The sequence below is a fragment of the Mobula hypostoma genome, chromosome 10, assembly GCF_963921235.1.
Source record: "Mobula hypostoma chromosome 10, sMobHyp1.1, whole genome shotgun sequence".
NCBI classification, from domain to species: domain Eukaryota; kingdom Metazoa; phylum Chordata; class Chondrichthyes; order Myliobatiformes; family Myliobatidae; genus Mobula; species Mobula hypostoma.
Window position 1 is genome coordinate 89,152,678 of NC_086106.1, and position 26,235 is coordinate 89,178,912.

At 43.8% G+C, this 26,235-nt stretch overlaps 1 protein-coding gene across 3 annotated transcripts in view; it reads left to right on the forward strand.

Annotated features, from left to right (window-relative positions):
* The first annotated feature begins 1,445 nt into the window (after nt 1-1,445).
* taf1 (TAF1 RNA polymerase II, TATA box binding protein (TBP)-associated factor) overlaps nt 1,446-26,235 on the forward strand; it is a 169,994-nt gene continuing 145,204 nt past the window's right edge. For all 3 annotated transcript variants that reach the window (XM_063060824.1, XM_063060825.1, XM_063060826.1), the window contains exon 1: nt 1,446-1,587. The gene's annotated coding sequence lies outside the window, so the exon portion shown is untranslated. The remainder of the gene's footprint in view (nt 1,588-26,235) is intronic.

The following is a 26,235-nucleotide window of genomic DNA, read 5'->3' on the forward strand; positions in this document are numbered from 1 at the left end:
CCCAGCACACAACAGTAAACATGATAGCACTGGCCACCACAGACTCGTAGAACATCTTCAGCATTGTCCGGCAGATGTTAAAGGACCTCAGTCTCCTCAGGAAATAGAGACAGCTCTATCCCTTCTTGTAGACAGCCTCAGTGTTCTTTGACCAGTCCAGTTTATTGTCAATTCATATCCCCAGGTATTTGTAATCCTCTACCTGGATGGAAACAGGGGTCACCAGTACCTTGGCTCTCCTCAGGTCTACCACCAGCTCCTTAATCTTTTTCACATTAAGCTGCAGATAATTCTGCTCACACCATGTGACAAAGTTTCCTACCGTAGCCCTGTACTCAGCCTCATCTCCCTTGCTGATGCATCCAACTATGGCAGAGTCATCTGAAAACTCTTCACCATGCCAATCTCTTTCACCTATCAACTTCCCAGCTCTTCACCCCTCCCCCTCCTGGTTTCACCTATCACCTTGTGTTTCTCCCTCCCTCCCACCTTCCAACTCTGACCCCTCATCTTTTTTTTCTTGCCCTGATGAAGGGTCTCAGCCAGAAACGTCACCTGTACTCTTTTTCCTTAGATGCTGCCTGGCTTACTGAGTTCCTCCAGCATCTTGTGTGTGCTGCTTGGATTTCTAGCATCTGATTTTTGATTGTTAATTCTTTACTTGCACTATTTGTTGGCTATCCAACAATGACAGGAGACCTGTGCAGGAATGTTTTAAAGTAAGAAGTACATTGCACTGGGGCAGTTCCATTCACTCGACTTTGGAAGTCTGGGTCCAGTGGGGTATGAGTTGTCATCATAAGCTTCTATGCTTTGACATGGCCTTCTCCATAAAGTGTTGCCTTCCTGGCCATTGGATATCGCTGTTGATCCCACCTGCTCAGTCCACTGCAGCCTACCTCACGTGCTAGGACAGGCATCTCCCCATCTCACTAGGGTATTGGCCTGCCGGCTACTCTCACCTGCCTGTCAAATTTAGTTTGTAACTTACAGTAATTTTTATTTATTTATACTGTACTCTCAAAGCAACATATTTCAGAATTTACTTGATTCCGTGCCTGGTTCAGTTGCAATGATTCTGTCCAATCTAGTTATTGGTTTGCGACATATTTGTGACACTATTGAGAATGTAAAGTGCCTCCGCAAACCCAGAATGTGGAAAGTTTCCAGTTTCCACAGATGCTGCCTAACTTGGTGAGTTTTTTCAGCACTTCTTGATTTCGCGTCAGATTTCCAGCATTTGCAGTTCAGTTCTTGATTTTCACTTTGTGTGTCTGTGGACGGCGCTGTCGCCCGTCGGATCTTACAGGGTCTGTCCTTGTCGGGATAGTCTCCGCGTCCAGCAGGTGGTGGAGTGCGCCTGATACTGGCGCAGAGCCGCAGGTCGCAATGTGATCCTCCGAGACTGGAGGTGGCGCTGCACTGTGGGCCTAGTTATTCTGGGTTGACGTTTATTTGCCCGGATCCGAGCAGCCTCGGCTTTGATTTGGATGATACACTGATCCTCCGGGTCCAGTGGTGGCGATCCAGTTGGAGGTTGGTCGGCGTTTTTGCTGGACGTGTCGGGGAAGGAGTCACAGGAGTGAGGTAAGACTGCGTTATACTTTGGTATCGGCGAGAGTGGTGCAAAATGTTTGAAATTGTTCTTTTGCTGCAGGACTGGGTGAGGCCCGCGTTTGGGAATCGCTGGCGAGCCGTGGCGGGGTAAATGACACCAATTTACTCGAGGCGGCTTTGTAGCAGAGAATGGGCCGGTGTAATCAGCAGCTGATATTCTGCTCTGAGCTGCAAAGATCAGGGGGTTCGAGCGAGGAAAGTTAATGATCTGACGGATGTTGCAGATGAGGGAGTTAACTGGGGAAGCACTGGGGAACGTAATAAGTAGATGGTCTTTTGAAACTGCGATAGTAGGGGATTGGAAATTCAATTCGGAGCACATAGGATTCTAAGATTGCACATAAAGTGTCTCTGTCTGAAACGGTATGAGGGAACCCAGTTTGGTAGGGGGTATGTTTCCGGTCTTCCCAATCTTCAGTTGGATGAAATTTGGACACCTGTAAGCCTGGATGTTGCAGAAGCAATCTGACAATGAGGGCAAGAAAAGCGACAACAAAGCCGTGAAAATTATCTGTATACATGAGTGAATTGATGTTTTGTTGGATGACTTGGCTGAATGCTAGCATGTAGGTTTGGAAATAAAAGGATCAAGGACAGATCTCTTCGTGACATTGAAAATAACAGTACAAGAGGGGCAAGAGAAGCAAGAGTTTTTGGCTGCATCTGAGTAGGGAAGAATGTAGTCAGGGAATGCAATTCCGTTCAGTCAGACAGTGGAGAACTCTTGGAGAAGGATGATGTCAATTTTACCAAAGTTAAAGTGAGATGGGATGGAACACCATGGTTGAGGTCAGAGTTTCGATTTAGTTTCTTGTCATATATAGCAAAGTTTGATGAAATTCCTTGTTATTGTGTGAAGCTCGCATAATAAACAGTATACATGGTAAATCTTAAAAACAACAATAAATAAAGTGAGTGTAAGGCAACAGAGGATGTTGACCTTTAAATGCTTTAGGTGAATTAGAAAGGTATGATTCGAAATGTATAATTTGAATCAGGCTTATTTTGTCACTGACAGGTTCTCTTAAATTTTACCCCTCTCACCCTAAGCTTATGACCCCTAGTCTTCCATTCCCCTATCCTGGGAAAAGACAGTTACTGTACACCTTACCTATGCCTCTCATAATTTAAACACCCCTATAAAGTTGTTCCTCTTTCTCCCGCAGTCTAAAGAATAAAACCCTAGCCTGGCCAACATCTCCTTATACCTCACAACCTTGAGTTCTGTTAACATTCTCGTAAGCATGCTCCACACTCTTCCCAATTTAATCATGTTTTTTTTTCTATAACAGAGTAGTCAAAACAGTCCACAGCACTTCCAGGTGTGGCCTCAAAAATGACTTGTATAACTGCACCACAATGTCTCAACTCCTGTACTCAGTGCCCCAACTGATGAAGGCTAGCATGTTAAAAACATTTTCCACCCTTTTGTTGACCTACACAGGCAGGATACTGAAAACCTATGCCAACTGCCTGACAGGAGTGTTCAAGGACATTCTCAATCACTCACTGCTGCTGTTGGAGGTTCCCAACTGCTTCAGAAGGGCTATAATCATACCAGTGCCCAAGAAGAGCAGGGTGAGCTGCCTCAATGACTATTGCCCGTTTGCACTCGCATCTATGGTGATGAAGTGCTTTGAGAGGTTGGCTGGAATCAACTTCTGCCTTAGCAAGGACCTGGACCCACTATAATTTGCCTATCCCCACAATAGGTTTACAATGGATGCAATCTCACTAGATCTCCATCTGGCCTTTGATCACCTGGATCATAGCAATACCTACATCAGGCTGTCGTTTATTGATTACAGTTCAGTGTTCAACACAATCATAATCTCATTTCTAATCAACAAGTTCCGGAAACCAGCTCTCTATACTTCCCTCTGCAAATGGATCCTTGACTTCTTCACTGGGAGACCGCAGTCAATGCAGATCGGAAATAACATCTCCTCTTTGCTGACAATCAACACTGACGCATCTCAAGGTTCCGCTGCTTTACTCTCTCCACATCCACAACTGTGCAGCTAGGTAGGCGTAGCTCAAATGCCATCTATAAATTTGCCGATGACACAACTGTTGTTGGCAGAATATCAGATGATGACATGAAGGCATACAGTCGTGAGATAGATCAGCTGGTTAAGTTGTGTCACAACAACCTTGCACTCAACATCATTAAGACCAAAGAATTGATTGTGGACTTCAGGAAGAGGAAGGCGAGGGAACACACACATCAGATGTCATCGAGGGGTCAGCAGTGGAAAATGTGAGCAATTTCAAGTTCCTAGGTGTCAGCAACTCTGCAGATCTATCCTGGGCCCAACATATTGATGAAATTTCGAAGCTAGATTACAGATAAGGTTAATTGGTGTTTTTTTTATTGGCTTGGATTAGAGGGGATGTGTTATAAGGCGACACTGGACAAGCTGGGCTTCCTTTCTCTGGAGTGGTGGAGGCTGAGGAGCGATCTGATGGAGGTTTATAAGAATATGAGAGGCACAGATAGACAGCCCGTATCACTTTCCCAGGGTTGAAATGTCTGATGCTAGATTCAAGATTGCTTAATGTCATTTCCTGTACACAGGTGTAAGGAGAATTAATTAATTTTTACTCTGGATCTGCTGCAACACAAAAAAATACGAATTATAAAGGACACAATAATAATAATAAACACAATAAATATAAATACATCAGATAGCTTATATGCAAACATTGCTTGTATGTCCAGTGTTACATAACCAGCAACAATGAATATCAATCGAGACAGGTTATATAAAAACAACCAAACATTTATTAAACACGGATAAACAATTTTAAAAAACGAAAATCTTAACCGGAAGTTAACCGCTATGCAGCCGTTCAACAAATTGTCACTCGGCACTGGTTCTTAAAGCGTTAAATGCGAAAACAGTTCTTAAAGTGGTAAAGTCAGATACAGTTCTTAAAATGGTAAATTTGAAAGTCCAACAGATTTATACGTTCAATTGGGAGAGACTTCTCTATAGAAGGATTTCTTCATAGACGCGACTTTCCTGTTGGTTCTGTCCGAAGGATTCACGATGCAGGAAATAAACAGTTTAAAACAACTGACCTTAAATTCTAGAGAGCAAACCTTGCATGAACTCTTTGATCTTTTGGCAAGAGTTATCTTCGATGCAGGTCACTACTCCTTCAACGAAGACTCAATAAGGTCGATCATTTGTTAAACTGCCGAACGATACCGACTCCTCTCAATCCTTCGGGTCCTGTACTTCGATAAAGTCTTCACTCTCCCATACTACTGCTGGAATAAGGTACATCAACACATCTAACAAAAATTTCCAGTCCAGCACTATTGTACCTTGCAACAGAATGCAACACTTCGTTTTAAAAATGAAACTGCGTCATAAAAACAAATACGCAATACAAGCGGAGACACATCAACGTTCTAGCTAGAAAAGTAAAAACTAACTGCGTCATCTGAGGTCTTCCCTTATATACCCGTGGTGCACATGTCATCATGTGACCTCATCGGCGGGAAAATTACATCAGGTGACCTCTAAAAGACCATTACATCATTCTCACAAAAAAAATCACAGATCTCCTTGAGGTATGTAACACCAGAAAGTGAGACATGGATGTAGATAGGGTGATTGATAGGAAATAATAATAAAGTAGTGGTGGAGTTGGTGGATGGAGGTGTTGATCAGTCTTACTGCTTGGGGAAAGTAACAGTTTTTTAGTTTGGTGGTCCTGATATAGATGCGGCGTAACCGTCTTTCTGATGGGAGTGGGATAAACAGTCCATGATCAGGATGTGTAGGATCCTTCATGATGTTACTGGTGCTTTTCCAGTATCTTTCCATATACATGTCCTTGATGGTGTGCTGGGCAGAGTTAACTACCCGTTGTAGAGCCTTCCTCTCCACCATAGTACATTTACCGTACCAACCAGTGGTGCAGCTTGTGAGGATGCTTCCCAGTGCACATCTGTAGAATGATGTGAGCATGGATACAAAGTCCAGCTCTCTTCAGCCTCCTCAGAAAGTGAAGGTGTTGGTGAGCTTTCTTGACTGTGTAGGATGTGTTCTGGAACCATGAGAGGTTGTGTGTAATGTGCACTCCCAGGAATTTTGTACTTTCTACTGCTGTATTGCAGATGTAAAGGGTGGTGTGAGTGATGCAAGTTCTCCTGAAGTTGATAACCATCTCCTTAGTCTTGTTGACAGTATGAAAGAGGTTATTTGTCTGGCACCATGCTTCTAGCTCTTCCACTTCCTCCTTGTAGACCACCTTATTGTTGTTGATGCTGAGCCCCACCAGCGAACTTGACAATGTGATTGCTCAGATGTTCAGCCTTGCATACATGTGTGAGCAGAGTGTATAGCAATAGGCTCAACACACAGCCCTGGGGGCCACCTGTGTTGAATGTGATGGGGAGGGAAGAGCAGTTGTGCATCCTAGAAGCCCAACAGCCAGTTGCACTGTGGTGTATTTAGACTGAGGAGTAGGGAGAGTTTATTTACCAAGGTCTGTGGGACAGTAGTGTTGAATATCAAACTGAAATCTGGAAACAGCATTCTGGCATAAGTGTCCTTGTTTTCTTGGTGTGCCAGGCCGAAGGTGAATGTTAGATGCTGCAGCATCTGTCATAGCACGGTTCTGTCGATAAACATATTGGTGAGAGTCCAATGTGGTAGGAATGGAGCTTTTAATATGTGCCATTTTCAGACACTCAGAGCACCTCAGGAAGATTGGCGTTAGTGCCACTTGGCAGTAGTTATTTAGTTCTGAAGGTGTAGAGTTCTTTGGTACAGCGATGATGGTGGCTTATTTGAAAAGCATGTGGGGTCAGCAGCCTGGAAGATGTCTGTGAAGTGTGCACACTAACTGAGTACTTGGCCTGGGGTGTTGTCATGCGCAACTACCTTATGGGGGGGTTGACTCTCTGCAGAGTCCTTCTCACATCTGCTGCTGTTATAGACAGTGGGTGCTCATCAGGAAGGAGGTAGCTTTCATGGCCAGCATTGTGTTTCATGCCCCGAAGTGTGCATAAAAATAGGTTAGAGCATCAGGGAGGGAGGAGTCACTGGTACATTCGATGCAGTTATTCCTTGTGTTGTCAGTGATGCCCAGCTACATAAGCCACGGATCATTTTCAGACAGGTGTTCCTGAATATTTTGTGCATAGGTGGTCTTTACCCTCTTGTGGCCTAAGATGAAATGTCACCTGGCTGTTCTGAGAATTGTTCTGTCACTGGACTTGAAGACAGCATCCAGGGCTCTTAGTAGGGAGCACACCTCTGCAGTCAGCCAGGCCTTCTGGTTGCACCGTAGAATGACCGTTCTTGAGATACCCTCATTCCGTACAGCGAATTTAAATGATTCAGACCTGAGAATAGGGATGGATACACCAGAGGCTGACGAACGAAGATCTTAGTCATTGTGACAAAAGCATATGATATCTTTACACATATATGGAAAAGGGAGAAGTACACAAGGAGACATTAGGCAGTAAAGAACGTACAGTGAATTCAGGCTAATTGGGTCATTGGTTAATCCAGACAAATGCTTATTTGGGACAATTCTTAAAGAATGAAAGCTAATTGAAAAAATAGCCGGGATTCCATTCACTTATTTGGGACACCATGCCACTTAATTGGGACAGGAGACTGTTCCTGAGCAGTTTCTAACTAGCATCAATCACATGCACTTGCGTGGCCATTGAACGCTACACTGTGCTTACTGTTTCTAAATGGTGTCAGTTACGTGTGCTTGTGTTCAAAAAGCAGTGACTTTTTTCACTGATAGTTTTCGAGAACAATTCAGAACGGTTTTGCTCACTGCAGTTTCAAGCCATTCAGGCTTGGAGATGCTAGAAATGTCTGGGAGAGAAAATGAAGCGATTTCACAACTTCAAATTTGGTACTATGAGGAATTTGAAGGTATCAGCGATCATCTTGAATATTACAGTGAAAGTAAAGATTTAGAGGATGCACTTGTTCAAAACGTTGTACAAAGGTAGTTCATTATCTGCCCTCAGTGTCTGCACTGCTTTTATTTATTTACATTCAATCAAAAGAACACAGCAGCTTATACTGGATGAATTTCTCTGTTGGTAACTGTTAAGAACTAATATACAGTTTTATAGTACTCTAGTATTACTGGTAATGCTCTAATTTGTGCTGTATTTCATTTGTACATAATTTGTTACTCAGTTAAATGGTATTTCATCCTTTTTTAAAAACTATTTCAATGAAACTTTGGTTAGCTGGGGCAGCCATTTAATTGGACTTGTACTGCTCCAGTTTTGTCCTAATTAACTGGAATCCACTGTAATTGGATTTGTAATCTATTTTTGAGATTACAGTGAAAGCTGTATTCAGCAGGAATTGGTGTGGTTGAGTTTGCTAAAATAGTGTTTCTATAGCTGAATTTTGGGAATAAATAAGACAGCCAAGTTGAGGGACTATTTGAGTCAACACACTTGGAAAAGAGTAACCTCTTTTCTCTGAGTAAGCTATACACGAGATTTCTCTCCCAGCTGTGGCAACAATGTTCTCAATGACATAGGAAGGAAAAGCCTGAAGAGATAATTTAGAGAGCAAGACAGAAAGCTGAGAAGCAGGGCCTCCAGGTAATTTCTGGATTGCTACCTGTGTCGTGTGCCAGTGAGGGTAGAAACTGGATGATTTGGCAGATAAATGCACAGCTGAGAAACTGGTACAGGGAGCAGGGCTTCAGGTTCTTGGATCCATGGGATCTCATCTGGGGGAGTTACGACCTGTATGAAAGGGGTAGGTTGCATCTGAACCTGAGGGGGGACCAATATTCTTGTGGGCAGGTTTGTTAGAGCTGTTGGGGAGGGTTTACACTAATTTGGCAGGGGGATGGGAACCAGAGTGAAGGGACCCAGGATTGGACAGATGGTATAAAAGCAAAGATAGTGTGCAGTCAGACTGTTAGGAAGGGCAGGCAGATGATAGGACAAATTGCAGCCAGCAGGGTGAGTATAAGTGCATTAGGGATGCAGATTCAAAAAGGGTAGCAAATACAGTATTCGAAGTGTTATATCTCAATGCACAGAGTATAAGAAATACGGTGGATGATCTTGTTGCACTTTTACAGATGGTTTGGTATATTGTTGTGGCCGTCACTGAATCATGGCTGAAGGATGGTTGTAGCTGGGAGCTGAATGTCCAAGGTTACACATTGTATTGGAGGGAAAGGAAGGTAGGTAGAGGGGGTGGTGTGGCTATGCTGGTAAAGAATGGCATCAAATCATTAGAAAGATGTGACAAAGGATCGGAAGATGTTGAATCCTTGTGGGTTGAGTTAAGAAACTGCAAGGGTAAAAGGACATTGATGGCAGTTATATACAGGCTTCCAAACTAGCTGGGATGTGGACTACAAAATACAACGGGAAATAGAAAAGCTGTGTTAAAAGGGCAATGTTATGATGGTCATGAGAGATTTTAACATACAGGTAGATTGGGAAAATCAGGTTGGTAATGGATCTCAAGAGAATGAATTGTTGAATGACTATGAAATGGCTTTTTAGGGCAGCTTGTCATTGAGCCTACTAGGGAATCAGCTATACTGATTTGGGTGTTATGTAATGAACCAGAGGTGATTAGGGAGCTTAAGGGAAAGGAACCCTTAGGAGACAGTGATCACAATATGATGAGTTCAACTTGATGTAGCAGTATTTCAGTGGAGTAAAGGAAATTACAATGGTATGAGAGAAGAGTTGGCTAAAGTAAATTGGAAGGAGGTGATGGCAGGGATGATAGAGAGCAGCAATGGCTTGAGTTTCTGGGAAAAATGAGGAAGGTGCCAGATAGACGTATTCCAAAAACAAAGAATTACTCAGATAGCAAAATTGTACAACCGTGGTTAATAAGGGAAGTGAAAGCTAATGTAAAAGCAAAAGAGAGGGCATACAGCAAAGCAAAAATTAGTGGGAGGATAAAGGATTGGGAAGCTTTTAAAAACTTGCAGCAAACAACTAAAAGAATCATTAGGAATTTAAAGATGAAATATGAAAGCAAGCTAGCAAACAATATCAAGGTGGAAAGAAAAAGCTTTTACAAGTATATTAAAAAAAATAAGAGAGATGAAAGTGGTTATAGGACCACTAGAAAATGAGGCAGGAGAAATAATAACGGGGACACTGTGGAAGGCACAAGCAGTGTGCCAGGTGTTGAAGGGTGTGGGGGAAGAGAAGTGAATGCAGTTACTATTACCAGGGTGAAGGTGCTCAAAAAGCAGAAAGACCTAATGGTACATACGTCACCTGGACCAGATGAACTGCACTCTAGAGTTCTGAAAGAGGCAGCGATAAAGATTGTAGAGACATTAGTAATGATCTTTCAAGGATCATTGTACTCTGGCATGGTTCTGAAGTACTGGAAGGTTGCAAATGTCACCCCACAAGGATGGAGGCAGCAGAAAGGAAATTGTAGGCTGGTTAGCCTGACCTCAGTGGTTGGGAAGATGTTGGAGTTAGTTGTTAAGGATGAGGATATGGAGTACTTGGTGACACAGGACAAGATGGGGCAAAGTCAGCATGGTTTCCTTAAGGGAAAATCCTGCCTGATGAACCTGTTGGAATTCTTTGAGATCACAAATAGGATAGATAAAGTGGATGCAGTGGATGTTGTATATTTGGATTTTCAGAAAGCCTTTGTGAAGGTGCCACACATGAGACTGCTTACCAAGTTAAGAGCCCATGGTATCACAGGAAAGTTACTAGCATGGCTAGAGCATTGGCTGATTGGTAGGAGACACCAAGTGGGATTAAAAGAATCCTTTTCTGGTTGGCTGCCAGTGACTAGTGGTGTTTCACAGGGGTCAGTGTTGGTGATTTAGATGATGGAATAGATAATATGAAGATTGGTAGAGGGGCAGGTAGTATTGAGAAAACAGGAAGGCTTCAGAAGGACTCAGGTAGATTAGGAGAATGGGCAAGAAAGTGGCAAGTGAAAATAGTGCTGGAAAATGCATGGTCATGCACTTCGGTAGAAGAAATAAATGTGCAGGCTATTTTCTTTTTTTTTGTAATTTATTTTTTATTGAAGTTCATCATCAAACAAACATTTCCATAAGATGTATTTCAGATATTGTACAAATATATCATATAGTCATATTTGCCACAAATCTCCACATAATATTTATCTGAGATATACACTTATAGAGAAGAGAGGAAAGAAAGAACAAGCAAAAGGAGAAAACTACGTACAAGTAGGGAGTGATCTTTTTTTTTAGAACATATTCATTGATTTGTGAGAATAAAATCAGGTCTATGAGGTGTTATGAAGTTAAACCATTTTTCCCAGTATGAATCAAATTGTTCTAACTTAATGATTAACAGATGCTGTTATCTTCTCCATTTTGTAAATGTCCATTGTAATTTCCATCCATGCATTTAAAGTTGAGCTGTCCTGTGATAACCATTTCCTGGTAAGAGTCTTTTTACCAGCCACCAAACGGGGAGAAAATCCAAAAATCTGAAATGAGAAGGGACTTGGGAGCCTTTGTGCAGAACATCCTAAAGGTTAACTTGAAGGTTGAGTAAGTGAGCAAGGCGTACGCAATGTTAGCATTCATTTCAAGAGGTCTACAATATAAAAGCAGGGATGTGATACTGAGGCTTTATAAGGCATTGAGTATTGTGAACAGTTTTGGGCTACTTACCTAAGAAAAGATTGGAGAGGGTTCAGAGGACATTCTCAAGGATGATTCCAGGAATGAAAGAGTTAGCATATGAAGAACGTTTGATGGCTCTGGGCCTGTACTTGCTGGAATTTAGAAGGATGAGAAGGGATCTCATTGAAGCCTTTCGAATATTGAAAGGCCTAGACAGAGTAGACGTGGAAAGGATGTTTCCTATGGTGGGAGAGTCTAGGACAAAAGGACACAGCCTCAGTACAGAGGGGCATCCATTTCTCGTAGGTCAGCGGTGGTTATTTAAAAAGCAAGCTTTAAGGGCGTTTGTCCATTGTATGTGGCCTGTCAGCGGCGTCAACAGCTCTATCAAGAAGTATTTCCCGCAGGGCGGCAGTTATTTAAAAAGGGAGCTTCGAGGATGTTTGTCCATTGTACGTGGCCTATCAGCGGTGTCAACAGAGCTCTACCAACTAAATAAAAGTACAGAAGGGATAAGCAGAGCGGCCATTGTCAGGAGTAGGCCAGTGGCAAGAGTAGAAGCGACAGGCTTCAGCTAGGAAGAGGCGTCAACTCTGTGTAAAGCTTCTGTTAAGGTTTCTTTTTTGTTTCTTTTTCTCTCTTACTATATCATTTAAATGGCTGTGGTGTGCCCTTCATGCCGGATGTTGGAGAACTGGCTGGGAGATCCAGAGTCTCCCAGGGAAATACATCTGGGTAAAGTGCATCCGGCTGCAGCTCCTTGAAGACCGTGTTAGGGATCTGGAGCAGCATCTGGATGACCTTCGGCTTGTACGGGAGAGTGAGGATATAATTGATCAAAGTTACAGGGAAGTCATCACCCTGAAGTTGCAGGAGGTGAGTAGCTTGGTGACTGTCAGGAGAAATGGAAATAGGTTTAGAGCAGAGCACCCCTGTGGTCATTCCCCTCAAAAACAAGTATACCACTTTGGATACCTTTGTGGGGGATCACCTCCTGGGACAATGCCACGGTGACCAGGTTACAGGCACTGACCATGGGTCCATGGTGCAGAAGGTAAAGCGAGAGAAGAAGGGAGGGGTAGTGATAGGGGACTCAATAGTGAGGGGAACAAGCAGGTGATTCTGTGGGTGTGAATGGGTCACCTGGGTGGTATGTTGCCTCCCAGGTGCCAGGGTCAGGGATGTCTCAGATCACGTCCACAACATTTTGGAGAGGGAGGGGGAGCAGCCAGATGTTTTTGTACACATTGATACTAATGACATAGGAAAGAAAAGCAATGAGGTCCTGAAATGAGAATTTAGAGAGCTAGGTAGAAAGCTGAGAAGCAGGACCTCCCAGGTAGTAATTTCTGGATTGCTGCCTGTGCCACGCACCAGTGAGGGTAGAAACAGGATGACTTGGCAGATAAATGCCTGGCTGAGAAGCTGGTGCAGGGGGCAGGGCTTCAGGTTCTCGGGTCATTGGACTCTCTTCTGGGGAAGGTGTAACCTGTTTATAAGTGATGGGTTGCACCTGAACCCGAGGGGGACCAATATTCTCGCCGACAGATTTGTTAGAGGTGTTGGGGGGGGCGGGGGGGTTTAAACTAACTTGGCAGAGGGGTGGGAACCAGAGTGAAGGGACTCAGGATAGGACAGATGGTAAAAAAGTAAAGATAGTATGCAGTCGGATTGTCAGGAAGGGCAGGCAGGTGATGGGACTTAGTTGCAGCCAATAGGCTGAGTATCAAATCATTAGGGATGCAAAATAAGAAAGGATAGCAAATACGGTACTCAAGGTGTTGTGTCTAAGTACTGTATGTGTAGTATAAGAAATAAGGTGAATGATCTTGTTGCAATATTACAGATTTCCAGGTATTAGATTATGAGGATACTCAGTCCTCGTTTATTGTCATTTAGAAATACATGCATTAAAAAATGATACAATGTTCCTCCAGAAAGATATCACAGAAACACAGGACAAATCAAGACTAAAATTGACAAAACCACATATTTATAACATATAGTTACAACAGTGCAAAGCAATACCATAATTTGATAAAGAGCAGACGGTGGGTACGGTAAAAAAAAGTCTCAAGTCCCGATAGGCTCATCATCTCATGCAGACAGGTAGAAGGGAGAAACTCTCCCTGCTGTGAACCCCCAAGCTCCGCAAACTTGTATGTTGTGGCCATCGCTGAATCGTGGCTGAAGGATGGTTGCAGTTGGCAGCTGAAGGTCCAAGGTTACATGTTATATCGGAGGGATAGGAAGGTAGGCGGGTGGGGGGGGGGTGGCTCTACTGGTAAAAAATGGCATCGGGACTTCCAGGGTTGAGTATGGGTATGGCGTGAGTCAGTGTGTGTGAGTGTGGCTCCCAATTTTTAATGAAAATCTACCTGTTTATCTTTGCTGTATGCTCGAGATAACTGAATATCTACCATTGTGAACAACGCAGGACATAGCTGGACATTGAAATGGCAAGTAGAATGTACCTTTGAAGTAAAACTGGGGAAAAAGATAGCGAAGCCTCGAGCAAGAAGGCGGATGTTACAGTAATGGCGCCGTTGCACGCTGCTGGACCTGGACCCAGCCCTGCGCTACCCGACGATTTGGAGAGGCTTCGTTTAGTACTTATTACTGACATGATGCAGGCGGCGCATTCTGCCCTAAAAAGAGAACTTGAAGATGCTTTATCACCAGTGAATGCTACCATGGAACAAATTATGTCTTCTTACGAGTCGCACGACGAACGCATTCGTGAGGTTGAAGACGGCCTGAATGATTACAGTGACCGACTGGTGAGCGCCGAAGCCGCCATTGCAGCGTTGCAGAGCGAAAACGCATTTCTGAAGGGAAAGCTAGTCACGGAGATCCAATTTGAGAGTGGTCGGCATTCCTGAAAATTTGGAAGGTTCGGACCCTGTTAAATTTATGACTGAGTTTTTTGACGAAGTGCTGGGGACAAATTTTTTCCAACACCTCTCGTACTTCCGCATGCTCACCGAGTCGGACGTAAACCATCCGGTGTCTCTGGAGCCAAGCAAACGAGACCAAGAACGTTCCTGGTTTGCTTTCACTCCTTTCAAGATAAGCAACGCATCATCAATAGACGGAAGCAGGAGCTGTATTTCCGCGGACACCGCGTGTTTTTTAATGAATATTTTAGTGCGGAGCTGGGTAAAAAACGGGCAGCTTTCAAGGAGGTGAAATCCCTGCTTTACGGGAAAGGGGTCAGGTTTGGCCTCTTGTATCTTGCCCAGCTCCGGGTCGTGCATGAAGGTAAAAAGTATTATTTCAATACACCAGAGGCGGCCAAAGAGTTTTACCATTCGCGCTGGGGAGAAGAAGAACGAGAAGAGCAATGACTTTTTTTTAAGGTTATTCATGCAGCATGGAAGGGGCCTCATGCCGAGGCAAACTGTTAATTTTCACAATCCACTTCTTTGTTCATTTTTTCCAGTTTAATTTGTGGAACGCGATCGGGTCAAACTGCTATGCTGCCGAAACTGTTTAACAAAAACTTTCAACCAGCAAAATGTAAATATTTTGATTTGTATCTCGGGCATTTAAGTTGCCTAGTTTTTTTTTGTTTTTAATGCTTAGCTTGACCTGTGTCATCTTTAGCCTATATGTTATATTAAAGGTAGTATAAGTGATAGGATAAATTTTAAGGAGGGGAGCCACCCGAGATTAGCTTGAAAGTTGGGCTGTATGGGGAACACCTTGGAAGTTTTCTGTTGGGTACTGCCTGCGATCATCCTCAATTGGGGAGGTAGATCTAGGTTTCGGGGGTTAATTGGTTTTTTTTTGTTGTTTGTGTAAAGGAGTGGGGGGAGTGTTTTGGGGGATTACCATGGCAGTTTATTCTTTTGTGTGTTACGGATTGATCAGACTTTCTCTTCATTGTGCGTTATTGTGTGCAACTTATGCCCTTGCACTGTTTTGGATTGTAGGCCCTGTGTGCCTTTTGATATGGTTAACATGAGTGCAGCTGATGGAGGCCACCCTGTGAGGTTTATTTCTTGGAATGTAAAGGGGCTCAATGGTCCGGTTAAAAGAGCTAAAGTTTTCTCTCATCTGAAACAATTAAAAGCAGATATACTGTTTCTACAGGAGACACATTTAAGAGTGGAGGACCATAATAAACTTCGTAAAGCATGGATTAGTCAGGTTTTTCATTCCAGATTTAATAGTAGGTCCAGGGCAGTGGCAATATTAATCACCAAAAGAATGCAGTTCACACCATCTGATGTAATCAGTGACCTTAATGGTTGCTTTATCATAGTCTCTGGCTCTCTCTTTCAGATACCTGTTATTTTGGTAAATGTTTATGCCCCTAATTGTGACGATGCCCAATTTGCACATAAGGTTTTGTCATTAATACCTAACCTGAATACACATAAGCTAATCTTTTCCGGAGATTTGAACTGTGCTATTGACCCACTGCTTGATAGGTCTTGCCCTAGGGGAACATTTTTTGGTATGGCAAAGACCTTCTCGATGTTTATGCAACAAAATGGTTATATGGATCCTTGGAGATTTTTGAATCCATCAGTTAGGCAATTCTGTTTCTTTTCTCATGTTCACCACTTCTATTCCAGGCTAGACTATTTCTTTATAGATAACTCCTTGATACCAATGATTAGACAAATTGAATACACAGCTATAGTTGTATCTGATCACTTGTCTGTGAAATTGGACCTATGTTTTCCTTTAAACGTTAGAGAACGGCCTCTGTGGAGATTTAACCCCCTTTTGCTTTCTAATGAGAAATTTTGTAGTTATATATCGGCTAACATTGGCACATTCTTCGAAACTAACAAATCTGAGTCGGTATCGTACTCTTTATTTTGGGAAACTTTAAAAGCTTACTTGAGGGGTCAAATAATATCTTATATTTCACATGCCAATAAAGAGCGTAGGAAGGAAATGCAAGTGTTATTGCAATCTATTTTGGACCTGGATAGAAAATACTCTGAGGCACCCACTGTGGAATTATATAAAAGCCGGGTTGATTTGCAAGCGAACTTTAATCTTCTATCTACAAACCTATCAGAACAATTAATTCTTAAGACACATGGCCTCTATTATGAACATGGTGACAAGGCGAGCCGGCTTATGGCTCATCAGTTGAAACGTCAAGCTGCACCATGACCTATTCCCCAGAAAAGAGACACGCACCAAAACTTGACAAGCAACCCAAAAGAGATTAATAACATCTTTGCAACTTTTTATTCCTCTCTGTATGCCTCAGAGTTCCCCTCAGATAAAACAAATATGGAACGTTTTTTAGATAATTTGTGTTACGTACCCCGTAACTGGGTTGCCAAACCAGCAGAAATGGATCACTCAGTTGGAGTCTGGAGTACTAGAACTAAGAAAGTTTTATTAAAGAAACAAGCAACACAGTAATCGAAAGGATAATAAATGCAACAGTTCAGCGATGATAAACACACATGTGCACAGAATTAAGATAACAGCATCAATCAAGCTCTATCGTTGTCTAGGGGTAAATGACCAAATTTCAAAATGACTCAAAGTTCAGTCCAGTTCAGTTCGCAGTAATCGTTGCCATGGCGATGGACAACGTGGGGGAAGAGAGAGAGAGAACAGGAACAACTGATCATTCAGAACACTGCTTCACTCACAGACCGGCGAGATTGCTCACAAGCAACTTTTGGGCGGGTCCTTGGTGATGTCACCTGAGGTCACCGACTGTGACCCCTCCTCCAGATGTGGTCGATCCTCTGCAGTGAACCCGGCACCCAGGCAAGGGCGGACACACACCGGGTTCCTGCTGATCGTACCTTTCCACCCTGGTCGTTGTCTGGTACTTCTCACCCACTCGTGAGAGGCGCACCGCTTCCAGGGTCTCGTTACCTCGGGTGGCGTGTGTCCCTGTCTTAGCGAACCTGTCCCTTTTTATCCCCTGCTGGGGTATCGCCTGTCCATCACTTCAAACAGTTCAGGGTTCAAAGGGGGAGCTGCTCCAGACAGCTCTCTCTCTCCCACGTCCCTTCATTACACATCTCCAGACGCTGCTCCATTGTTCCTTATCTCTCCTTCCCCTGAGGGCAGGTGGCAGACCAACTGCTGATGCCACTGATGCTAGCCCAGGCCAGCAAACATCTTAATTTTATGTGTATTCTCGTAACATTTGGAAATACCAACTCTTGAACCAGAGGAGGTGGAGAACCTAGATCGGGCTCTTGGGCAGGAAGAGATTAATAATCCCATTATGGCTATGCAGAGTGGTAAGTCCCCAGGTCCTGATGGTTATCCAGTAGAATTTTATAAGAAATTTAAGGATAAGCTCATACCGGTCCTTCTAGAAGTGTTTCAGGAATCTTTGGATAATGGCTCCTTACCCCCTGCTCTTTCACAGGCAGCTATTTCACTACTTCTTAAAAAGGACAAGGACCCGACTCAATGTGGATCATATCGCCCCATCTCACTTTTGAATGTAGATGTGAAAACTTTGGCTAAAGTGCTTGCATGCCGTTTAATACGTCCCCTTCCCAAGATAATTTCAGACGATCAAACAGGTTTTATTAAAAATCGCTACTCTTTTTTTAATATCCGTCGACTGGCTGATGTGGTTTATTCACACAGTGATTCTCCAAATCCAGAGGTTGTTATCTCCTTGCACGCGGAGAAGGCGTTTGATAGAGTGGAGTGGATATACTTGTTTAGTGTTTTGGAGAAATTTGGATTTGGCAGAATATTTGTAGCTTGGGTTAAGCTATTATACCACTCGCCTTTAGCATGTATACAGACAAATTATTTTCGATCTGACTATTTCCCATTAACACGTGGCACTCGCCAAGGCTGCCCATTGTCCCCTCTTCTTTTTGCAATTGCAATTGAGCCTCTTTCTATTGCACTTAAGTCAACTACATTATTTCAAGGTGTTAGAAAAGGGGACATAGAACACCGTGTATCCCTATATGCTGATGACCTCTTACTTTATGTTAGCGACCCTGTAGGTAGTAGTCCTGCTATTGTGTCATTATTAGGTCAATTTGGAGCCTTCTCTGGCTATAAACTGAACTTTCAAAAAGGCAAATGCTTTCCCATTAATAACTTCGCCCTACAGATCCGACAGGAATCTTTGCCTTTTCCTTTATCTCAAGATGGTTTTGTATACCTAGGAATACATATTACTCGCTCCTTTACATCTCTGTTTGAAGCTAACTACAGGCCTCAGGTTAGCCAAATGAAGGCTGATTTCGAGGGATGGCACAGTTTACCCCTTACTATAGCTGGGAGAATTCAATCAGTGAAAATGACTATACTTCCTAGATTACTTTATTTGTTTCAGTGTTTGCCAGTTTTCTTATCTAAGTTATTTTTTAAATCAGTCAACCAAGCTATGGACCTTTATTTGGGACAATAAAGTCCCAAGGGTTAATAAGCACACTCTCCAAAGAGGTCGTGACGTAGGTGGAATGGGTCTTCCCAGCTTTATTCATTATTACTGGGCATCGAACATTCAAAAAGTATTATTTTGTCTCCACCGGCCAGAAATAATCTGGTACCTGCCGAGTCACGGTCTTGCCGCTCCTCGTCTCTCCCAGCTTTGGTGTATTCTTCCTTACCATTGAAATCCTCTCAGTTCACATCTAACCCAGTCGTGCTCTCCACCCTCAATATTTTTAATCAATTTCGCTGCCGCTACAAGTTCATATCAGCTTCAGTTTTGGGCCCCATTCATAAAAACCATTTATTTCCTCCCTCCACATTCGATTCAGCTTTTAGACAATGGGGTTTGAATGGTCTTATGCGCATTACGGATTTGTATACTGATAACATATTTGATAGTTTTGATAATCTGCGCAGTAAGTATGGCCTTCCGCATAATCATTTTTTTAAATACCTGCAGATTCGCCACTTTGTCAAGGAAAAATTTCCCTCCTTTCCTGTTCTACCACCTGCCATGTTATGGGAAAAACTCACTCTTAGCTTTAACAATAAAGGGCTGATCTCTGAACTATACTCTCAGCTGATGTCTTTGGGAGTTCAAGATCTAAACAAAACTAAGAGCAGGTGGGAGGATGAGTTCGGTATGGATCTGACTGAGGAATATTGGGCAAAAGTTTTGAATAGGGTTCATTTCTCATCATCATGTGCTAGACTGCAGCTCATACAATTTAAAGTTTTACACAGGGTACATTTAAGTAAAGCCAGATTTGCAGACATATACCCTGGGACAGACGCTGGCTTTGACAGGTGTTCCTTCTCTCCGGCTGGTTTAGTACATGCATTTTGGTCATGCCCTCGGCTTGATGACTATTGGGCACTGGTTTTTAAAATTATCAGTGAGGTTTTGGGGTTGACACTGAGACCTTGCCCGCTTATAGCTGTATTTGGTGTGGCAGATGATAATTTGGGTTTAAATGCAAGCCAGTCGGATATCATTGCATTTACATCGCTATTGGCCCGTAGGAGAATTTTGCTGGTTTGGAAATCTGCCACTCCCCCAACTGCTGCTGCTTGGTTAGAAGATGTAATGTTTTTTTCTGAAATTCGAAAAGATTAAATTCACTTTGAGGGGGTCTGTGAAAAAGTTCTATTCGAAACAGGGACCTTTCTTATCATATTTTGGGAGTCCTAAGGGATTACCTACTAGTTGAGGGCCTTTGATTGTACTTGGGAAGTTGACTCCCATTTAACACGCTTATAATTTACCTCACAGGGTGGTTCATGAATTGTAAATATGAATGTATTTTGGATCATGTGACATGTTGCAGATGTGTGTGAGCCGTCGTCTTGAAGCAGTGTGGGGGTATGGTTGTGAAATGTCTGTACTTGTATTTGTGAATTGTTGTGTTGTAAATATATTAGCTGCCATGATATGTTCGGGGAGGGCGGGTGGGGGGAGGTTTGTTTGGTGGTATGATATAAAAGTGAAATGGAGGAAAATGTAATCCATTATATATTCTGTATTGTGTCATTCCTTCAATAAAAATAAAAAATAATAAAAAGGCATCAAATCAGTAGAAAGATGTGACATAGGATGGGAAGATGTTGAATGCTTGTGGGTTGAGTTAAGAAACTGCAAGGGTAAAAGGACGTTGATGGCAGTTATATACAGGCCTCCCAACAGTGGCTGGGTGGTGGACCACAGGTTACAACAGGAAATAGAAAAGGTGAGTCAAAAGGGCAATGTTAAGGTAGTCTTTGGAGATTTTAACATGCTGTTTGATTGGGAAAATCAGGTTGGTAATTGATCTCAAGAGAGTGAGTTTGTTGAATGCCTAAGAGATAGCTTTTTAGAGCAGTTTGTCATTGAGCCTACTAGGGGATCAGCTATTCTGGATTGGGTGTTTTGTAATGAACCGGAGGCAATTAGGGAGCTTAAGGTAAAAGAACCCTTAGGAACCAGTGATCACAAGATGATTGAGTTCAACTTGAAATTTGATAGGGAGAAAGTAAAGTCTGATGTAACAGTATTTCAGTGGAGTAAGGGAAATTACAGTGGTATGAGAGAGGAGTTGGCCAAAGTAAATTGGAAGGAGCTGCTGGCAGGGATGTCAGCAGAGCAGCAATGACGTGCGTTTCTGGGAAAAATGAGGAAGACACAGGACACGTGTTTTCCAAAAATGAAGAAATACTCAAATGGTAAAATAGTACCATTTCTACTATTTCTACTATTCTTTAATACTTCTTAATTGTACACATGATTTTTTAATATTCTATCGCTGAGCAGCAGTGAACCATCTGATTGGCCTATCAGAGTTCTCCTTGGGAACTAGTTGACTTGATCAGCATTTCTGGTCCATTTCCGACACCTCCCTCCCCTTTCTAGATCTTTCTGTCTCTGGAGACAGCTTATCCACTGATGTCTACTATAAGCCTACTGACTCTCACAGCTATCTGGACTATTCCTCTTCTCACCCTGTCTCTTGCAAAAACGCCATTCCCTTCTCGCAATTCCTCCATCTCCACCGCATCTGCTCTCAGGATGAGGCTTTTCATTCTAGGACGAGGGAGATGTCTTCCTTTTTTAAAGAAAGGGGCTTCCCTTCCTCCACTATCAACTCTGCTCTTAAACGCATCTCCCCCATTTCACATACATCTGCTCTCACTCCATCCTCCCGCCACCCCACTAGGAATAGGGTTCTCCTGGTCCTCACCTACCACCCCACCAGCCTCCGGGTCCAACATATTATTCTCCGTAACTTCCGCCACCTCCAACGAGATCCCACCACTAAGCACATCTTTCCCTCCTCCCCCCCGCATTCTGCAGGGATCACTCCCTACGCGACTCCCTTGTCCATTTGTCCCCCCTATCCCTCCCCACTGATCTCCCTCCTGGCACTTATCCGTGTAAGCGGAACAAGTGCTACACATGCCCTCACACTTCCTCCCTTACCACCATTCAGGGCCCCAAACAGTCCTTCCAGGTGAGGCAACACTTCACCTGTGAGTCGGCTGGGGTGATATACTGCGTCCGGTGCTCCCGATGTGGCCTTTTATATATTGGCGAGACCCGACACAGACTGGGAGACCGCTCTGCTGAACACCTACGCTCTGTCTGCCAGAGAAAGCAGGATCTCCCAGTGGCCACACATTTTAATTCCACATCCTATTCCCATTCTGACATGTCTATCCACGGCCTTCTCTACTGTAAAGATGAAGCCACACTCAGGTTGGAGGAACAACACCTTATATTCCGTCTGGGTAGCCTCCAACCTGATGGCATGAACATCGACTTCTCTAACTTCCGCTAATGCCCCATCTCCCCCTCATACCCCATCTGTTACTTATTTTTATACACACATTCTTTCTCTCACTCTCCTTTTTCTCCCTCTGTCCCTCTGAATATACCCCTTGCCCATCCTCTGGGTTCCCCCCCCTTGTCTTTCTTCCCAGACCTCCTGTCCCATGATCCTCTCGTATCCCCTTTTGCCTATCACCTGTCCAGCTCTTGGCTCTATCCCTCCCCCTCCTGTCTTCTCCTATCATTTTGGATCTCCCCCTCCCCCTCCAACTTTCAAATCCCTTACTCACTCTTCCTTCAGTTAGTCCTGACGAAGGGTCTCAGCCTGAAATGTCGACTGCACCTCTTCCTATAGATGCTGCCTGGCCTGCTGCGTTCACCAGCAACTTCGATGTGTGTTGTCAGCGTTTCTGATCTGGCTATTGTTCACGATTGCACTTAATAAAAAAAAAAGTACAATGCGGCTGACAAGGGAAGTCAGTTATGGTAAAAGCAAAAGAAAAGGCATACAACAAAGCAAAAATGAGTGGGAAGATAGAGGATTGGGAAGTTTTTAAAAACCTACAGAGAGCAACTGAAAAAATTATTAGAAGGGAAAGGATGAAATATGAAAGCAAGCTAGCAAATAATATCAAAGTTTTTTCAAGTATGTTAAAAATAAAAAAGAAATGAGAGTGGATATAGGACCACTAGAAAATGAGGCAGGAGAAATAATAACGGGGGACAAGGAGATGGCTGATGAACTAAGTGAGTATTTTGCATCAGTCTTCACTGTGGAAGACACTAGCAGTATTCCTGATGTTGTAGTGTGTGAAGGAAGAGAAGTAGGTGCAGTTATTGTTACAAGAGAAGATGCTCAAAAAGCTGAAAGACCTAAAGGTCACCCAGACTTGAGGAACTGCACCCTAGGTTTCTGAAGGAGGTAGCGTTAGAGATTGTGGTGCCTGTCGGAGAAATATTAGGAACTGCACTCAGATATGGAGGAGATTGCTTCAACCAATCTTTATTCGTGATACCATGGGAAACTCTTCCCTAAGAGTGGGGTGTCAGAGTTCCGAAAACAGCTTCAAGTACAGCTTCATTTATACAGTTGAGTACATATCAGTAAGCACGACAAGCAGGAGGTATCTGTTAGTTATCAACTGTTCACACACTCGTGATCACAGCACATTCCATTGATGAGACAGAGGGATGCGGGGCTTGAGGTTTAAATCAAAAGGGGAGGACAACACTCACAGTCAGTTCTGATACATGACTTTTGTGCAGACACACAATACATTCTTTTGCACTTTAATCACGATAAGGAAGCCGCTCTAGCAGAAATATTCTGATGTGTTAAAGAATAAAGAATTACAAGAACAGGGACAGACTGGTGCGTTCGGTTCCCCCCAACTGTCGTCTTTCACAGGCTTCAGGCATTTATTCCATTTTAGTCCATTTTAACCCTTTGATACTTGAAAATTCCTCCACAAATCCCTCCTTGTTGATCTGTCTTCCAGATCAACATCCTAGCATACTGATTTCTTCCTCGTCCTGAAAAGGGGGTTCATATCCTTCAGGGAAGGGACACTTGCTTCTCGGATGCACTTTCTCCCCCCATCAATGCTCTTTGCTGGCTATGGACCTCATCATCTGGGGAACTACTGGGGTGCCTAAAGGATTTACAATATGTTTGATCCGCTGATTACAACTCGGCCTTAATGCTCCACATACACAGCACCCTAAAACACATATCACTGCAATTATTATAACTCCATGGATGATCCGCGACCTCCAGCCAGAGAACAACAGTAAGCCAGTCCCACCATCCTGCCGGCCCCTGCCGGAAACCATCTATGTCATCACGTATAGCATGGGAAATATTATACCACTCGTCCCTGACACAAGTGATGCATTTATCTCCTACTCTGGCACAGACCCCTCCTTGTTGGGCAAGTTGATAGTCAACAGCATAACGGGTCTGTTGAGCATATAGCCGCAGCTCTGCCAGTTCTTGGTTGATAACATTAAACCCATCTAATTGTGCTGTTGCCTAAGGTAGTCAGCCCACACATAAGATAATTTCGATTCTTTGTGGCTATGGTACTCGCTGCTCCCCCTAAAGAGAGGGTGCTTAAGAATCCGTAGCCTAAGGAAGAACCTAGTGCGACCGGACTTCTCCAGTCATTGCGAAACTCCTTGGTGGCAGGGGTGGATCGGGCTACCACCCGTCGTCAGGTGTGAGCCTCTTGAGGGCAGGGCACAGTAAGGGGGCCGATTATTCCAATTGCAAAGAGTGGAGGCAGGTGGGTAGTGACCGTACTGTAGGTGCCATTGAACAAGAATACGTACCCTGTCTTGGTTCTATAACAGGTTTCCTCCTGACCTTGTATCATATAATCATACCACCCAATCATGTGATGTCCCTCCCACATTTCCATGGTGCTGGAGCCCACGTTCACATGCGCCCCATTACAATACCCGCATATGTGCTGAATCCCTTTTGGGAGGGACACACATCCCTTATGGATACATTTACAGGTGAACCTTCCACTACTAAGTTTGCATTGATGGTTCGTACCTCGGTTTTCTGCACAAGCTATTTCCCTGGACACCTTCACTTTGGCACACCCCCATCCCTGGCCCTCGAAACAGAATGGATAGTCCTGAGTACTCTTACTGGCACTGTTGAGGGTCCTAATACATAATCCCTATGCCCCCCTACAAACAGGTCCCTCCCTTCCTTTACACAAGGTATCCATCGTTACCAAATCATCCTTCTGATGATCTCCCTGCCATGGCATCCAAGTGGGGCTGGCAACAAATAAAGCTTCTACCGACTGTGCTGGGGATAGCACAGAGTGCGATTACCATGTAATTGCTTATGGGTTTGGTAGAACAGGTTGTTCTCCAAAGCCAGAACTGCAGTAATATGATTAATTATAGTCCGTAGTATCATTATGATCCTGGTACACGGGAGGCTTGTCATCCTGCTGCGCCACATGACGTCGACACCTGGCTGCGTGTATCCAATCTCTCTTTCCTTGAACCTTCACAGCCGTTCGGGTGACAAGCTGCACGAGGTACGGTCCCTTCCACCTCGGGGAGAGAGAGAAGGATTTTTTACATACTCTTCATCTCTGGGTTTAAAAGGATGCATCACCTCCGTTAAGGGTTGTTGGGCCTGTTTCATCTGGGTATATTTTTCTGCCACCTTTTGACACAAGGCTTGTGCATAGGAGAGGGTCTTTTCATCTGTCCAGACAAGGCCACTTTTTCAGGTCCCACCAGAGGTCTGCTACCTGTACTCATGGGACTAGCTGCAGTAGCCGGATCTCTGGCACTGAGTCTGGCTCTGCAGTGCAGAAGGGAGGGGGGAAAAGAGGAGAGCGGTAGTGTTAGGGGACTCGATAGTTAGAGGTGCAGATAGAAGGTTCTGTGGTCGTGACAGAGAATCCAGGATGGTTTGTTGCCTCCCAGGTGCCAGGGTCAAGGATGTCTCTGATCGATTGCATGACATTCTGAAGTGGGAGGGTGACCAGCCAGATGTCGTGGTGCACATCGGTACCAATGACATAGCAAGGAAGAGTGAAGAGGTCCTGGAGAGTGAGTACAGAGAGCTTGGTAGGAAGTTGAAAAGCAGGACCTCGAGGGTGGTAATCTCAGGATTGCTACCTGTGCTAGGTGCCAGTGAGGGTAGGAATAGGATGCTCTGGAGGAGGAACAAGTGGCTGAGGAACTGGTGAAGGGGGCAGGGTTTCAGATTTCAGGATCATTGGGACCTCTTCTGGGGCAGGTGGGACCTGTACAAGAGAGACAGGTTACACTTCAACCACAGGGGGACCAATATCCTTTCAGGGAGGTTTGTTAGTGCTATTGGGGAGGCTTGAAACTAGATTTGCAGGGGGATGGGAACCAGAGTGCCAGAGCTGACAGTGTGGCTGGGGTGATAATAAATGATGTTGAAAGTTTAAGCAAATCCGCTGATAGAAAGGTTGTGAGTGGTGGTAAAAATCTTCTGACGTGTATATATTTCAATGCTAGGAGTATTGCGGGGAAGGCGGATGAGTTGAGGGCATGGATTGACACGTGGAATTATGATGTTGTAGCAATTAGTGAAACTTGGCTATAGGAGGGGCAGAACTGGCAGCTTAATATTCCAGGGTTCCGATGTTTCAGATGTGATCGAGGCAGAGGAATGAAAGGTGGGGGAGTAGCATTGCTTGTTCGGGAAAATATTACAGCAGTGCTCAGGCAGGACAGATTAGAGGGCTTGTCTACTAAGTCCGTATGGGTGGAGCTGAGAAACAGGA